Genomic DNA, 7,448 nt, shown 5'->3' with positions numbered 1-7,448 from the left:
GGAGTACCACATGACAGCTCTACTTGATAGGAGGTCCCATGGCATAACAGGCATAACTTGTTGGAGGGGAGGTCCCATACAAAATCACCTGACACGACAAAAGGCCACAGGAGAACCACAGATGTTCTCTTAAATAACCACGAGGAAACAGAGACTCAGTAAAACTAATTTTTATACATAGACTTTGGAGAAATCAAATTCAAAGCTACATCTCCCATTTGAGGAACATAAATGTTGTGTGCGTTCACCACAGCAGCTGAGGCTGCCTCACCTCTTACACACACAGTTACAGCCAGGGCAAAGTCCTTCAGGATAGATATTGTTCAAGAAGCATCCAATCTTATGTGCACTGAGTCATATTCACACCTAGAGGACTATATGGACAATACCTAGACAACACAGGAAGTGCCATAATGGATCAAGTTCAAAGCTCATCTGATCCAGTATCCTATCAATGACCAGAACAAAACATTCAGAGAATCATGGAGAAACAAGGCTGGAAGGCACCCAATCCACTGCCCCTAACATTCACACCCAAGCTATCCTAGACAAATCTTGGAGAAAAAAAATACAAAAGGGAACAATCAAGGGAACAATCCTTTAGTCACAAAAGGAGACAATCACATTGCACATAAAGGGGGCCAGGAAACCCTCGTGGCTGAACAAGGAAATGCAGGAAAACCTAGGGATGAAACAGAGGCAAAGAGACTGTGGAAGCAGAAGGTAGCCACAAAGGAGGAATATACCTATTTGGCTTGCACTTGCAGGTCATAAGAAAGGCCAAAGCAGCAATGGAACTGAGGATGGCAACAAAAAATAAGGACAACAAAAAGTCCTTCAGAAAAAAAAGAGGGTGCAGAGTAACATAGGACCCCTACAGGACAGACTAGGGCAACTAATAACAGATAGGAGAGACAAAGTTGAGCTCTTCAGTGAGTTTTTTATATTATATTATATTAAGGCGACACCTTAATTGAGAACCAGTGTTCTGATCAGCGAAGGAATGGCATACCAGTTGAAGATGCTCTCCAGGTCAACCTTACAAACTTTAGCTTTGGCATGTAAAATGTCTGTGTTAACTTTACACAATCTAAAAAGTTTTCCAACAAAACATTTTGTTAGTCCTATTATTTTTATGGTTAGCAGTGTCAGCCATTAGAAAGAATTTATCAAGAAATACTGGTGAATTGCCTTTGGTGCTTTATGATAAATATCTATAACAAAGACATTAATTCAAAGACATCTGGTATGTAAACTATAGTAAAAGGAAATTAGTTCTCTCAGTATACACAAACTAGCTCACCTGCTTAACAAAATGTATTCATACCGTAGTCCTACGAAATGCCCACAACAACTACTACTCAATATATACCATTTCAACTGGACAGAAGACTAAATTGAGCATATTTCATGTAAAAATAGAAGTTGACAAAGCATAAATTCCTGACCTACAAAGAAGTTTCACTTATTAGCTGCATCAGTAACTGATGCGCTCTTATCCTGCAAGAATAATTATTAGTTTTGGGTCTAACAGATTTTATACTGTTTTTACAGGCCAGAGGATTCATAAGGACATTCACCAACACTGCTAGGAATGGTACTGAAAGACCTCTAACTGTCTTTCTAAGAAATTGACACATTTCAGCAATGTGCAAAAAAAACCCAAAAACCCCCAAAACCCCAAACTTTACACGTTCCTTCACTGCCCATTTACTAATCATTTGGATTTCTGATCCAAATGTTTATAAAGGTAAAGCATAAGTAATCCTCCAAAGTCTATGCCAAGACAACCCTCCTCCAAGCTCCACTGAAGCTGCCAAATTCCACCTCATGGATGGTAAACTATTCCACTCTGAAGAATGTGAAGCCTGCAACAGAATAAAGCACAGATATTATGCCTGTGAAAGAAATAATCAGACTTCTTTGAAAAAAGATCACAACATTCAAAAACTTCCCAAATAACATAAAACCAATTCACCAACAAACAGCCTATTTTTATTCACATAGTTCAGAACATTTGCCCATCAGGAATGTCTGAATACTATAAAAATAAAAGGCTCAGCCCAAGACTTGCAAGTCTTTAACAAGCCTGGAAGCGCATGGCTAAGTTAAGTAAAAGACAAGTCAAATTTACACCTTATAGGCTAATTAAAGTAGATTTTATAGATTTTGGAGGCTTCCGCACACTGCAGCTCACCTTCCCCTCTGCCCTTCCCATTCTGCCATTTGCATTCAAATTTCTGTGCTTCTTACACACTGCTTTGTGCACATCCTTTCCCAGCGACAGATGAGTGTGAGCTTCAGCCCACAAAAAGTTATGCCAGCTATATCTATTTTGGTTAATCTATATAGGTACAAAGTTACTCTGCCTTCTACTTGACTTCAGATTAACACAGATAACTACATCTCTTGTTAAAAGTCAGTCAAACTACTTGTGTCACTCTTGCCAAGTATCATTCAGAGAAGGAATCTTCCCTTCTTTCTTCAAACATGTAGTAGTCCAACTGATAATGAAAAAAAACGCATGACAAATACATCAGTTCTAGTCAGCTATTACTCACCATCTAGACTTCCTTTCCTGAGCAAGCTCACAGTGAAGCTAATCTAAGACAAACAGTAAATTTGTGCAACTGATGCTAAAATAATATTTCAAGACAGCCCTGGAAAGGATACAAAATACAATGCACCTTAGTGGAACTGGTGGATAGAAGGCAGACTTCCTTCCTGATCTTCCCAAACCTCTCCATAGCATTCAGTACTCTCAACCACTAGATACTGTTGTCTTGCCCGAGAGAGATAGCAGGAGTCTAAGAAAATACATTAAAGTAGTTCAAATCCTTTTTCAAGGGCTGCACCTAACAAGTAGTGATGAGAAACTACGTCTGTACCACTAGATCCCTTGCTGCTGGGGTACCACAAGGATAAATTCTCTTCTGGTACTTTTCAACATCTACAAGAAACTGATCAGAATATAACTCAAGCGCTAAGAGCTGGTAGAAGAACACACATCTATTTATCTTTGCATCATACAATCATGGTACTACCTCCCACGTGGCTCAGTGCTTGGATAAGTTCAGTGCACGGATGAAGAGCAGCAGACTGAAGTTGAACCTGACCAAGACAGAATTAGTACCGATAGAAAAACACTTTGAAGAGCTGGCTATCACAACGTTATCTTATTCAGGTGAACAAGACCAGCGCATACAACCCGTCAATTCAGTCCATAATTTGGATTCCTTGCTAACACTAAGCTCTCCCATAGTGGCAACTGTGAATAATGATTTCTATCAACTCCAATTGGAAAGGAACTGAACAACAATAAGTCCTCAATAACAAGACCCTAGAGAAGACCACTCACTCTCAGCCAGGGTGCAGAGATACCCTGGGGTACTCTCAGATTCTTTTAAGGGTGCTGTGATGTGTGAAGAAATAAGGAGATAAGTCAGACTCAGGCTTGCCCCTGGTAGTCCATGCCCCCATTATTACTGTGAAATCCTGGTGTAAGGAGATAAGTAAGCACTGTAATATGTTAATTAGCTTTTGAAATTGTGTGCCACTCAATTGATAAAAGTTATGGAAGGGTATGAAGCTGAAGATCCCAGTCCTCTCAAAAGCAGCTCTGCACCCTGGTCTTTTTCAGTATCTTTGGCCCATCTAAAATTCTAGAAGGAACACTGTGCTTGACAATTATGCTCCTCTGACACAGAATTCTCTATTATAAAGTTAAAAATGGTCTGTTTGGGAAAGAGAATTTTCTTGGGGGTGGTCCTTGAGCTGCCAGAAACTAAGGCTCGCCACTTACTCCCCACTAAGTCCAAACTGCGTTTTTTTACCTTACTTTCTGGCAAAATGGGTATTTACCAGAAACAAGCCCCACAAACCAAATCATACTACTGGAGGAGTCTGCAATAAAATGTCTCAACAACAGCTTGAGCAAGGGAAATGTTAACTATTTACTTCTTTATAATATCACAAAGAATGTCTGAATAAGGGAAAAGGATGCTTTGTTATTTTTGTGTTTTACCACAAAAGAAATTCAGGTTCTGTGCTCGCTGCATATCTTTGAAGACTATTCAGAACTACAGAACTTTGAGATGACATCAGAAATATCAAATGACAGAAACCCAAGCCACTAGTTCTATTCAGACCATTTAAAACTCTTTCTGAAGTGTTGTACAGGTGTAAAGGCAACTGACAGGAAAGAACTTTGTTCAAGATTTAACAGTCTGGCTTCAAAGGTTTGATCTGAACTACATAGTTTTGTTGGCAAAGTTGTACCAGTTAAATTATGAGCAAGTCTATATTCACAGCTCCTTCTGATGGTAGAACCCTTTTTTCTACTAACAGGGCAACAGTGGCACCACAAGTTACAGAAGACTTCTTCCACAACAAGGAAGTTGTCAGAAAGCACGTGTAGACACACCTGCACTTTCTACCAACAGCTGCTGCCCTTTGGCAGCTGGTACCTTATTGGGTTGTACTACAGGCCCCCTTGCTGCTGCCAAAACTCCTAAAAGCAAGAGTTTTATAGTATAGGCAAGCCTTAAGTGACAATTCCCAATTGACTTCTCTGGCTGTTTCCAAGAAGACTACTAGTAAAAGCAGGAAACACAAGACTTAGTATCCCTGGTATTTGCAAAGTTAAGTGGACAAATAACATGTAAAAATATGTTCAAACATTCTTTCCTAAATCTTCTATATATTCCAGAAAGCAACAAAAGAAAGTACAACCTCATTTTTCTTCTTTGCAAGTACCATAAGACTCCCCAGAATTGCGTAGAAGACAACTTAAAATACTACACATCCAACAGAATAGTCAGTTTTAGTCTGTAATGTTAATTTGTTATTTAAAGTTTCTGCTAATCTTTAATTAATTATTGTTGCCAAAGTAGGAGTAGCAGGACTAACAAAAGAAGAATTAACTCTCACTTCCTCTTATTTTACTGTTGAGTACTTCAGACCAGTGGTCCCCAAACTGCAATTTGAGAATCTGTGGTAAGTAATCCCTGGCTCTCAGTCTTCCTTCCGAATGAAATTTTAGTAACAAGGTTGCACAGGGATATGCAATTAATTTGGGATCAGACAATGCTCCACTGGTCCAAATATTTTGAAAACAACTACCTGAGAAAGCACAACTCCAATAAGCTAGTTATCTTACCCTTAAAAATCAGCTGTTTCTTGAGGGGACCCATGTCAAATGCCAAATGTGTAAATTACACTGCAAATGTTTTATTTCAGTAATACTCGATTAACTTTGACCTCCCCGTACCTTTTAAGATCACTGAATTCTTTTTCAGACCTAAAAGGCTTTAGAGAAACCTGAAGCAACAGGACATTACTACAATGAAAATCAACAGCTTTATTAATGTATAAAATGAATCTTAGGGATCCATTATAAATCCGAAGGCCAGTGGGGGCCAACCTTTTTGGCAGACATCCTGTGAATTAAGCCCAATCCCTCCTTAAGTGCCACTCCAGTTCCCTTCTTCCCCTGCCTGATTTGCTACTTGGCTTTCTGCTCCTGCCCTCTCTCCTTAATCTGCTGCGTACCACACAGAGGCAGCCTGTAACACTTGGCCATCCCACCACAAGCCACCTAGGAACTAATCATGCCATATATAATCAGTTACTGTACACACACATATATATTAACAGTGCTCCAATACATAGCTACACACACAATTACACGTGTGTGCGTGTGTGTGTGTACAGTAACCAGTTACACACACGTTTAATTCACTGTACAGCTATGTATTCATATTTCATAAGCTAACAAAAAAGGCACAAGCCCTGCAAGGTACCATAGTTCCATACCCTGTAAAAGAACACCATAACTTCTCTCAGATGCAAAGAATGGCCTCAAAATGGAGTACTACACACAAAGGTAAACATCACAGTAGTGAAATCTCAAAATAACAGGAATCCAAAAGGTATTCGTTTCAGTAAAACTGTAAAATGCCTCAGAATGAATTATTTTGCAACCCTAATGGATTGCTGCAAGGATCCAGTTTTGTTAAAAAAAAACAAAAAAAAGTTATACTAGGCTGGACTTCCCATTTAAATTTTCTGCCATGATACAATTCAAATGTTAACTGAAGGACAGAGCAGCATGGCTGCCACTTGTATTTGTCATTAAGAAAAAAATCCAAGCTAAACATGAACAGCACCCCTCCCTTCCCAGCCTAATGCTTTGAAACCCTTAAAGTTTCAGATAACAAACTATTCTAAGCAGGGACTGTAATTTACTAGATCAGTACAACACTCCTCACAATGAAATCGAACTTCATTATGGCCTTTGTGCCCCAGTACAGTATAAATATAAAAAAACACTATATAAAGAGCAAGTGGAAGGGGGGCCAGGTACAATGGGGCCTAAGCAGCAGGTAGGACACATAGAAAGAGCAAAGGTCAGGGGAGCAAGGCATAGGGGTCTGCTCCCTTGTCCTCCATTGCAGTTTCCCCTGCCACAGCACAGGAGATGAGCTTGAAGCAGCTTTCCACTGATCAGAGTCCATACTAAGACAATTATAATTGTACATGTAGAGAAACTAACTACGGGGGAGTCCAATCAAGTCTGAAGCCAGCTTGGACTAGAGTAAATACCGCAGCAGCTCCAGGACTGTGGCTCATCCCGGTGGCCAAGACTCCGGAGGGGAGAGCCGGGAGCACTGCTCTCACTTGTTACGGCCCGGCCCAGCCCAGCTCAGCTTCCCCCTGTACTTCGCTCCGGGTCGCAGGCTCCGCTGGCGCCGATCGGGCTCTAGGAGCCGCCCGCTCACGCCTCGCTGGGGACGGCGCCGGGGCCGCCCGGAAGCGAGGCTTGGAGCACGGGCTGAAGGACGCGGCGCCCCCCCTCCCCGCGCGGGCGGAGCGGCTGGCACGTGGCAGCGGCAGCTGCCGCGGACCCGCCCGGGCCGAATGCCAGGTGCCTCCAACTCGGCGGCGGGCGAGAAGCAGGATCTGTCCCGGGTGGGGGGATGCCGAGGGACCCCCCTCCCGGTCCGCCTTTACCTGGCGCCGCGGATCACAGGTTCCGGCCCCGTCAGCGCCGCGCCGGCCCCGCCAACATGGAGGCGGCAGCGGCTGCCTGCGCCGCCTCAGGCGCTTCCGCTGTGTCCGTGCCGGGGCAGGCGCCCCCCGGCGGGCGGGCGGGGAGGGGCGGCTACGGCTCCTCAGCGGCGGCGGCACGGCCACATGTCTGCGCTGCTCGTCCCAGCGGCCAGTGCGCGGCGCCTGGGAGCCGCGTGGCGGCGCTGCACCCCTGCTTTTTGCGATACTGGCCTGGTGCCGCCAAAGCCAGCCCGCGCCGCTGCCAGGGGCATTGTGGGAAAGGTCTTCCCGGCCCGGGAGCTAGCCGGCGGCGCCTGTGGCAGCTGGCCCGCGCTGGGCAGCCAATGAGAGGGAGGCGGCGGTAGGGGGGCGCAGCACGGTGGCTCCCTTTCCCCTCC

The 7,448-nt window shown here is 43.6% G+C and overlaps 1 protein-coding gene across 3 annotated transcripts in view; it reads right to left on the bottom strand.

Annotated features, from left to right (window-relative positions):
* Window positions 1-7,166, bottom strand: part of SCAF11 (SR-related CTD associated factor 11) — a 73,793-nt gene extending 66,627 nt beyond the window's left edge. For 2 of the 3 annotated variants that reach the window (XR_002102541.1, XM_019543339.1), the window contains exon 1: window positions 7,012-7,166. The gene's annotated coding sequence lies outside the window, so the exon portion shown is untranslated. The remainder of the gene's footprint in view (window positions 1-7,011) is intronic. The other variant, XM_019543340.1, reaches the window with a different exon arrangement.
* Window positions 7,167-7,448: the final 282 nt, after the last annotated feature.

This window comes from Crocodylus porosus, unplaced genomic scaffold (genome assembly GCF_001723895.1).
Source record: "Crocodylus porosus isolate Cpor-Errol unplaced genomic scaffold, CroPor_comp1, whole genome shotgun sequence".
Lineage (NCBI taxonomy): Eukaryota > Metazoa > Chordata > Crocodylia > Crocodylidae > Crocodylus > Crocodylus porosus.
Note: the sequence above shows the minus strand (reverse complement) of the source record. Positions and strands in the feature narration are given on the sequence as shown.